This window comes from Pleurodeles waltl, chromosome 2_2 (assembly GCF_031143425.1).
Source record: "Pleurodeles waltl isolate 20211129_DDA chromosome 2_2, aPleWal1.hap1.20221129, whole genome shotgun sequence".
Taxonomy (NCBI): domain Eukaryota; kingdom Metazoa; phylum Chordata; class Amphibia; order Caudata; family Salamandridae; genus Pleurodeles; species Pleurodeles waltl.
The window spans coordinates 663,306,180-663,317,012 of record NC_090439.1 but is presented as its reverse complement, the minus strand read 5'-3'; the positions used below and the strand labels follow the sequence as shown (position 1 = coordinate 663,317,012).

General features: G+C 40.1%; 1 long non-coding RNA gene across 1 annotated transcript in view; it reads right to left on the bottom strand.

The window, feature by feature from the left end:
- Window positions 1-229: 229 nt before the first annotated feature.
- Window positions 230-10,833, bottom strand: part of LOC138273753 (uncharacterized) — a 35,874-nt gene continuing 25,270 nt past the window's right edge. Inside the window, exon 3 of the long non-coding RNA XR_011200295.1 lies at window positions 230-607. This is a non-coding gene — a long non-coding RNA (uncharacterized lncRNA). The remainder of the gene's footprint in view (window positions 608-10,833) is intronic.

Genomic DNA, 10,833 nt, shown 5'->3' with positions numbered 1-10,833 from the left:
TCTTATTTACATAGCACTCTCTTTTTATCCCTCTTTTGGCATCCCTTATTTACAAACAGCACTGTTTCTTTCCCACTGATACAAAACTTGAATTAAAATGTCAATAAAAAGTATACCATTTTCTGAGATTACACTTCATTGTTGCAGAAAATATTTTATTAAATGCTTACAATACTATTTGTAACATAATACATTAACATCAACAACACCAATAGCTCTAATGCTTACAAATGCGAGACCTATTGCATTGCAAATGCTTGTTCTTAGAGCACCTAAAAGCAAACATGCAAAAAGGATATCAGTGAAACGTGGCATTGGGTTAGTTGTATTAGTGGTAGAAACAACATAATTTAGTAGTTACTTAAATTATAAATAATTCAGAAATAATACAGTGTATCCATTTGTAAAACCACATCAACATTAACTTTTATTATCATGTGCACTCAGGAAGGATAAGAAAGAGCAACAACTAAAACATACAGAATGTGACTGTTGGCTTTATGTGCATCAAGTTGACATGTTGCACTCAGGGAGGTGATGGTGACAAATGGAATAATCCTTGAATAACGTAATGTTGTGCAGCTGTACACCTGTGGCAGACATGGGGCTAATGGGGAAAATGGAAACAAAATGACATAGAAAATTGTAATTTATTTAAAAAAAATCTAAAATCAAGAAAAGAAAAAATAACAATATTGATTATTACTATTATAAAAATAAACTAAATAAATTATTTGAAAAAATAATTAAATTAAAAAAATACAATTCAATTGCTGATGTAAAGGGGAAGGGGACTAAAGTATCAAAAACATCTCTCTCCTACCTCCTATCATACACAGAAAACTTCTTCAAAAAAACAATATAATATCTCACACATCAAGATTTATTTATGATAATTATTAAAAAAATCAAAATGTATATAGAAATAGAAATCATCCTAAAATACAAACCCCCCTCCATACATGAAGACAACAGACATAAGACTCTGACAGAAAAGACCAAAATACAGACAGAGACTACAAGGACCTCAACAATCTATAACATAGAATTACAAAATAACAAACATGGGAACACTCATGGAACAAGAACCATACATATCACATAACAATCATGAGTCATTAAGACCATACAACAAGTGACAAACATTGCATGAAAATCAAATTAACAAAAGTACATGGACTCAAAAATGTCTTTCAAATATTTTATGACAAAATTCTCCAATAATAGTCATTCAGTAAATCACTGACTGAGTTCAGTCGTTTAGATTCATCATGGGGGAAACCTTTCCAACTCTTATTCTCACTTGCACTTAGTTCATTTCCAAATGGGTTCCAAGGTGTTGTTCCTTGTATTCGATCTCATATTCGATTTAGTAATCAGAAACCCCAATCTCCATAGGGTATCTAAGGTGTCTCATCTACTTTAATGATAACCCATCCAGTTCGCTGACGCGCGTTTCGGTGGACATGCACAACCAATGTATCCAAATTAGTAAATTCCACCTTCCTCAGGGCATTCGGTAATCATTGTAACATAGGGTCTTCTGAGTAGCTTTATATATAGTAGCCAAATTGCTAATAAAGCTTCTGCTTTGTGGCCAACTGCCGCATGGAGAAATACTCGATCCTGAATTAGGCTTTTTGATGAATGCTCTCTCCCAGTATGCACACGGGGATAGTGCAACCGGCATGTTGTCAGATGGCTTGACATCGAAGGGGAAGGTGACTACCATGAAAAACCACAGGGATTTGGGAGGCAAGGAGTGGTGCAGGTGAAAAATGCAAAAACGTATATAATAAAATATAAAACACTGTTCGTACAGTACATTTAGTAATAAGAATTGATCTACTAGGCCTCAAGCAGAACACACAAAATGGTCGCCAGACACATGGTTAAACAACAACCAGCAAGGAGGCATGGCCACCAGAACATAGAAGAACACATGCAGGCCTAAAAGCACACTGGCTGCCCACACAAAATAGCCGCCAGCCACATGGTCAAACAACAACCAGCAAGGAGTCATGGCCACCACAACAAGGAAGAACACATGCAGGCCTAAAAGCACATTGGCGGCCTACACAAAATAGCTGCCAGACACATAGTCAAACAGCAACAACCAGCAAAGAGGCATGGTCACACCAAAGAAAACATGCAAGGCCTAAATAAAGCACAGTGGCTGCCTACATAAAATAGCCACATGGTCAAACAGCAACAACCACCAAGGAGGCATGGCCACAACAACTAAGAACACATGCAGGCCTAAAAGCACAATGGCTCCCTACACAAAATGGCAGCCTGCCACATGGTCAAACAGCAACAACCAGCAAGGAGGCATGGCCACCACAACAAAGAAGAACACATGCAGGCCTAAAAGCACACTGGCTGCCTACACAAAATAGCCGCCTGCCACATGGTCAAACAGAAACAACCAGCAATGAAGTATGGCCACCACAACAAAGAAGAAAACATACAGGCCTAAAAGCACACTGGCTGCCTACACAAAATGGCTTTCAGCCACATGGTCAAATAATCTGCATGGAGGCACGGTAACCATAACAAAGAAGAACACACACAGGCCTACTGGCTGCCTACACAAAATGATCATCAGCCACATGGTCAAACGACAAGCAGGATGAACAGAAAACAAAAGAACACATGTAGGTATAGAACTATAATTGACTATACAAAAAGGGCCCTTGGCCACATGGCATGAGGAACAAAGACAAATGGTGGGCTATGAAAAAAACTCTCATGGACTGGCCAGACAAAGAAGGCATTGGTACAGAAGAAAAAAAACAACATTATGTCAGTAATTCCAAAAACTACAATTAAAGGAGATAAAAATGTTACAACAACAACACACATCATACAAAGGCACAAAAACATTCACACACTAATTGTGCATCATGCATATTCACGAGTTGGGTTATTTGTGTATAACAGCACAGAGCATTTTATGAAGCAACAACATTGCACAACTGTCAGTGCACAAAGGTTACTGTTCCTCACAGCGCAGTTCAGTGCCATCACAGCTTTGTGCTGTGCTCTAGCCACATGGAGACACCCACATCTAAGGCAGTAGAATGAGCAAGGTGCAGAGGTACAGAACAGAGATGTGTGCCTGTTTTGAATGTATTTGAGCCACCAGTGAAGACAGCCAGCACAACTCAGCTTGCGAACACAGAGATGTAGTCACCGCTCTTTGTCAGAGGCATAAGGCGTAGAGGGATGAAGTGAAAGGGATATGGCGTAACAGCAGTTAAATTGCTTAGGATAATAATTATCGTAAAGATTTATAAGCATTTTATCAAGGAAAAATACATATAAAATTGAACTTATAGTATTGAAATCAAGCTGGAGGGGATATAAGAGAATACTGTAAAAACATATTTTTTTGAGTTTGAAAGTTTAGTGAAAACCTGACCAATTGATCTTTGATTTAACTCTAAGAATTTCCTGCCCAGACTCAGTCATGTTGTGTCTTTCTGGTATCATTCAAGAAATGGCTTCAATACCTTTGAGTCGAGCTCGCAAAAAAAAAAAAAAAGAAATGGGTGGGGTTGTTTTATTAGTAGTGATGATTTCCTCTTTCCACTGCAGCAGTTAAAAAGTGATTGTCATCATAATCCAGCACGTTACAAAGTGATTAATAAGAAGACAACTAGATTGGGAACAACTGAATACAGTGCACGAAGCATGCGTAGGTGGGGTTTTGGTGACCATTCTGGACAGTGTACATTCAGGTGCAAATTAATGAGGACTGATGGGACAGAGTTGGCGGAGGAATCTTGTCGTTTTTTGAGTCGAGCACAAAGCGCTCTGCCCCTGGTGTAATCTCTCTGTGGGCTTTTAACCACACCCATGTCAACCCCATCAGTTTGTTTGGATCGTGGGCTTGTCTTTTAAGATTTGCTTGATTTAATTAGTGAAAGACACACATATGTCATGCCTTTTCTGGTGTTTATCCCTCCTCGTGCGCACCGGCCAACTACTGAAAATATATGAGGCACCGTGTTTTCTGTATGGTTTCTGGCCTACTTTTTCTCTTTAATTCGTAGGCAGCCCAATCTCTCTGGGCAGTAGTCGAGCGCTTTGCATGACATTGACCCTGTTACATGGATATTTGCACTTTTGCCGGTTACATGGATTATTGCACGTTTGCCGATACGTGTCACTCCATGCGAACTTCTGTTTGCTTTTGTGTGTCTGCTTTGTACTTATGGCAGCCGTGGCACTGTGAATCGGCTAGCTTATGTGAAACTGTTTTACTTTGCATTTTCAGTTAATTTGGCAAGAAAAGTCCAGTTAGGAGTTTACAACGCTAATAGCTTTGACTCCAGCAAATGCGATACCCATTGCATTGCAAATGCTTGTTTTTGTTGCTGCCTAGGAATGCCTGCTGCAGCGCACCGTGTACAGATATGACTTCTCCTCTTCTCTGAAATCTGGAAACTTACTTTGGAAAGCCTGATATGCTGAGATGGTGTTCCTGATTAAGGACGCATAGCTGGAAAATGTTTTGCCTCTGCTGTGGCTGGGCTGGCTGCCACAATTGGTTCAGGTTGGGTGATGTGGGCTTTACTGAAGCTGCAATCCATCTTCTGCCAGCCTGAATCCTGAATATTACACCCTCACCTAGGTGATATAAGTTTCAGCAGCCTTCTGTTTCAAGAAGGACTGACATTTAATTATTGGATACATACCTGGTATGGTGAGATGTATTATGTTTTTAAACACATGTCTTTAAATGGCTAGTAGGGCTGGGTGGGACACAGTCAATCACATGTCAGATACACCATCCCAAAAGCCTCTTAAAACCGTGGATCTGTTGGTAAAACATGTCTCTAAGATAAATAAAACATAGTTGCTGAGTTTAAATTCACTAAGGTTTGATTAATTTATCTTAGTTTCACTAAGGTTTGATTGACTTATCTTACTTTAGTACATCCCAACATTGCCTCGAGGCATTAAAACATACAACAGGTGCATAAAGAATATAAAAAGAAGTATATATATATATCTATATCACGTTCTTATATTTTTTTAAAAGTGGGCTGAAAGTTGATCATTTTATCCCATATTTGTTAGATAAGATTTGCACAGGAAACAGCGACTAGCCTCCCAAAAAATGCTGTGCACCTCCAACGTGCATACCACCCTCTGAACCAAGCCCAGCCCCACCACTCACAAACTTCACCACTGCCTCTGTCCCTGGCTGATTTCGGCCCCAGGGACCCTATCCCCCGGGCCCTGGCCTAAAGATTTGTATTTTTTTTGGAGAGGAGAGGGGCCCGGACCCCTCCCCAGCCGATCTCAGCTCCGAGGACGCCATCCCCCAGGGCCTGGCCGTCTCTCCTGTGTGCCCTTAAGGGCAATTACTTCTCGAAAGTCGCCTGCATCGGGAGTTGGAACCGTGTGCAGTGAAGATGCCTCCACATTCCCTTCAGGACATTGGAGCCAATGCCTGCCTCCCTCACATGCCATTGACTATCCTTTTTTTACATCACCTGTTACCATGTTCACACCATAAAGCTCAAACAACTTTAATAACAGTTTTCCTGGCTTTTTTTAATTGAGAAGGATGCTTGGTAATCCACATTAATTTTTGCCTCTAAGCAATGTTAATGCTCACAATTGTGCCAAGAAAGAAATGAGACAACAGTTCTCTTCCTGCTAATTGTCAGATTCAGTCCAGTTCAAAGACCTGTTCAAGAAAAGATCAGGAGCTTTGTGCACCCATTTCCTGCATCCCAGTGGCACTGTAGTATTACAGAAATCGATGCAGATGCTTGTGTGATACCCTTCTGTAATACTGATATCTCTGGTAGACATGTAGTGTCGGCCTATCCTATAGGGCATTTCCTTGTTTCATGGGGGCACTATGCAAATGACAGAAACATTTTACCTCTGCAATTATAGATGTGGATGAAAAGGCAAAGAGGCCGTCAGGAGGTTCTCTGCCTTTGTGCCTCAAAGAGGTGATGCACAGTTATTCATCCCCTGAGTGCGACCACTGAGAGGGAGAAAGGAGGGCACATGGACCTCCCTGTAGGCAGATGCAGTCACTCACTGCACCTGTCTGCAGGAGGATCTCTGTTCCTCCTTTGTAAAGCAGGCTGGATGCCACCTGTACTGTAAATTATGGATCAGCTGCTTCAAAGAGCCACTTCACATTTCACTACTGTGGACAGCACATTATCTGTAATGAGGTTCACTGTCCTTGTTTGTGCTCTGTCCAACTACCTAAGGTGCACCGGCACAAACAGGGAAATCATGTCCTTTTCATAATGAGGACCCAGGTGGCTGAAAATAAGACATGTTTCGCAATCCTCCTATACCACACCCCTTCATTCCTTTAATACCAACCCAAGTAATGTACACATCAGAAATGCCCAAAGAGGTGCCAATACCACTGTTGTTAGCATAAACCCAAAGCCACCAGATCAAATTATTTCCCTACAACCAAACCAAAGTCTTCTTGGTATCTTTTTCAAAAAGAGAAGCACCTCAGCACTAGCTAGTGTGAAGTAAGTAAGATATGAATGTAGAGGAAAACATTTGAAAAGGAGGGCAGAAAACATAGACAAGATGTGATAGAAGGAGGCTCTATGTAAAAAGGCTAGACTATTAGCTGTATGGGTTTAAGAGGATAAAGTGAAAAGGCTGGTAACAAAAATCATTATTGCTAAGGGGTGGGTGAAGTAAGGTGTCCAGGGACTAGAGGAAGTACAGCCAATGCCACTAAAGCAACAAGATGCTTAATAAATATTAAGGGCAAGGTAGTTTTAGAAAGTTACCTTTTCCTTGCCTACATCCAGTGCAGCCCTATGAGTGTTCAAGCGCTGAATTAGGTAGGAAAACTGTTCCCATAGCGGAGGCAAAGGCCTGGGAAGATGTGTTGCCCGTTTGGCAGGATAACCATTTGTGCAGTGCAAAGGAACTTCATGCGCTTCACAGGTGCCTGCTCTGTTATAGGCAGACTTCAGGGGGCACCTGGGCAGGCCTCCTCTTTTGGTCCCACAGTTAGGCAGGCACCAATCCTAGTGGTGAGTACCCGTATAAGTGGATTATAGTAACCACAGAAGAGGGGATGCTTATTTCCCTGGCCGCACCTCTAGGGTCAGCACGTAGGCTCTGCACATGGGGAGGAGGGTTTCACCACCTTAGATTCAGGCAGAGAGGGGCCCTGTAGGAGTGTTTACAGTAGGGCACATACAGGAAATACTTCATAAGTGAGTAAGGTAACCCCCTAGGAACTTTTAGCCCTACCCACAACATGGTGCCAGGCAGGTGACATCCCCAGTACCCTCCTCATAATTTTATTGGACCTATGAAAGATCAGAAGAGGACTGAACCTGCTGTTGGTGACCTGAGCACATACTTTACTGCTATATTCAGCAGGTTTGGTGTCTTTGTTTGCTGAGTTTCTAATCTATTTTACTAACCCCTCTTAATAAGCTATGAACATATGTGGATGTAAGAGCATGAACACATTTGAGGGTCCACCTCTCACTCTACTGCAGATGTGTCCAAACCTGTGTCTAAACTTGAGTGATAGCTTTCATATATCCATATACTCATATAAAAGGTACCAAAGGTTTCAGAAATGGATACATCCAAGAGTGACTGAATATCCATATACAACCCCTTCAACAGCAAGCACAAACCTACCTATTGTTATTTGTTTTGACAAGCAAAGAACCATTAACAAGGCACTTGACACCCAAGCTCCGTCATCAAGGTGTCAGAAGGGCTGGGGCACCCAATAGAAGCAGCAGACCTGCTTGAGGAAACAAGTTACCAGTTACGAATCAGGAAGCATTGTAAGGCTAATGAGAAGTGATGAAAGGGGACAGCACCATTTCATGCTATCCTCGCAGTGACATGAGTATGCTCATGTACGGAACAAACAGATGTCATTCAGCACCTTGCAACAGAGGGAGATGTAAGCAGCAGAAGGTGATCCCCTGACACACTCAATATCAGTGAAAGATTGAATTCCCTGGATATAATTCTGAAATAACAAAATGCAATTGGATATAAAATATAAGCAGCAATGTTATCAAAACCCTGAGGAAGGAAGTTTATCAAACATCTATTGTAGCTCGCAAAACTTTGTCTTCACAGAAGCCACTCTGTTGTGACACAGCCTGTTATGCTCACCCTTACAACTGAATAGTGAAGTACTTACTTTATTAGACTTTCTTTACTTGCTCATTTTATTATAGCAGCCATGAAGCTAAAAATTAAGCTTTCCAGCAAATCAATACAGGTTGATAAATGAAACCACCAATCACTCATGAGCTAAGACTATACATAGCTATCAGCAGGAAGTAACACTCTATTTTCTTGATGTGAAGACAAATTAAATTCCAAAATTCTCACAGAAGATCAGAGAAGAGCTACCACAAACAATAGAATGACTTTTGAATACTCTGACAACTCGTTTGGAATAGTCTGAAGCCTGAAAGGATGAACAAAATATTTGACAAGATGTAGACTGTATGGATATAATGGTCATATCCTTGTCTTAAATAAAGTCAGGACTTTCCTTCACTATTGTAGCTAGGAAAATTACATTTTCATGTTATGTTTGTTTGAAGCCCATTCACTACTACCAAATAGTCACGAGCCACTGGTTTGCAAAACAAGTTCTAAATGTTAATACTCTCTGCCAATCAGCAGATCGTAGAATTTCCTCTTACCTCTTTTCAGCTAGCGACCTTGAAGACCATGTCTATAGAGCAATGAGTTCCAAAGCTTTTCTATCTTTTCAGCCAAAAACATACCCTCAGCTCACCTGGCTAGGATAGGAGAAGAAACAGGAGCATGTGTTTTTTAGAAGCTTAACAAATGAGGATAGGGCGTTTTAAGATCAGTAATCATTAATACATATTGTTCAACACCACTACACAGATTTTTGGATGAGATGGAAAATGAGGATTTTCAAAACTGGTGCAGGTGCTGATGCAGATGTCTTAAATAATTTTTAATGATTGTTTATGTATTTTTAATAATGACATGTAGAAAATGAATAACGTAGAAAAATAATGTACACGTTTGAAATTGTGACCTTGGAGAATGACTACCAGTGTTCACAAAATGTACTAAATAAATGATTACCACGCATAAAAATATTGAAAATGTATTAGATTAATGATGTAGTGATGTGTCATATTGAGACTTATGAAAATTGTTCATGCTTATTAATTGTAGGCCTTAACTAGGCAAGTGTCTTGGCCTACTTGCCAGGCCTCATACAGAAGCTGTATTTCTTAGCGTTTAATAGAAAATGCTGACAGAGTGAACTAGCTATGAAATGCTCATTGTTTTAATAAAGTGCTTAGGAGAAGCTTTCCATGAGAACCAAACTAAACGGAGACAGTATTCTTAAAATGTAACTTACTGTATGTAGTGTGACCTAGATGTACTTTCCCAGGACGCTAACAATGACGACAGTGGCTGGAGAAGAAGATGCAACAAAGTTGATACCTGATGAGCCGGATGATGAGAACATAGTAAGGGGCGAACCAGTCAACGACAAGAGATAGAAGAAATATTAAAATTCATAGATTTGGGACAGTTAAATAATTGGATAGAGTAATAACGTATGATTAATTGACCAATTGGAAATTGGGGGTAGTTTGAGTCACTTTGATATAACAACGTGACAGAAGGAACTTAGACAGATTGCGAGACTAGCGATCTAGAGTGACAGTGAAAGTAGAGAAGAGATTTGAGATTCTGTCATTGGGCTCATACTCTCTGACTGAGAGCCTGATGTGTTGCTGATCGATTGATGACCTGAGGACGAAGACTGATTCTGTTTGCTGACCCATGCCGTGGATAGGTAAATATGACAATATGAGTGAAATTTATTTATGTGCCTTTTCTTTCTAGGTTCCAACTGCGCTGTCTTAGATAGTTTTCCTTAGATAGATGTTTTCTAAATTCATGTCCTACATTATTTTGCATGAAGCCCCACATGCTGATGCTAATCTGGGTTAGAATGAGGTTTTCTACTTGATGCATGACAAGGTGCAGAGACAAATGTTTGACAGACTATTTTGCTGAACTTTATGGACAGTGCTGAAATATTGAAGCTGATTTTATTAATGATCTGCACTAATGCTCTAGATTGTATTTTGATACAAGCCTTGATCAGGTTATGTTTCTGGCATCTTTTGGCTAATTAATAATGCCCACATATGCATTTTGAATTGAGTTTGAGTATTAATCCACATGATTTAGGATTGTTGAAATATGGGGAATAAAATTACTAAACATTTACTAAAGGTGTGGTTATTCATGGCTGAGAAGTCATGGTGTGTGACAATTACTGACTCTATTGATTATTGATTGTTGATTTGACTAATGATTATTGATTATTGTGTATTGATTGTTGGTCCCTACATTGGAGCTATGGTCAGAACATCTTAAACGAGTCAAAAGGTTCATCGACCTATGCGCGTCCACTTGTAAGTTTACTTATTAAGGGCTGACAGTTATGGTAGCAGACTAATGGTTGTCTCTTTAAGAGCTTGCCATAAGTGTCTGGTATAGGGTGATTAACAGTTATGGTGGTACATTAAAGGTTAGTCTCTTTGAGAGCTTACCATAGGTGTCCGGGATGGAGTGACAGGTGTTAATAGTTGTGGTAAGAGACTGATGGACACGTATTCTTGATTATGGTGATGGTTTAAGATTGATCCGTTAAGAATTCAGTATTATTAAGACTTGGATTTTGTTTTTTGAAATTGCACTTGTAGAGAAAATGATGTTACCCTAAGCCTAGAAATGACTTTCCCAGATCCTGGATCCTGCTAGTAGTGT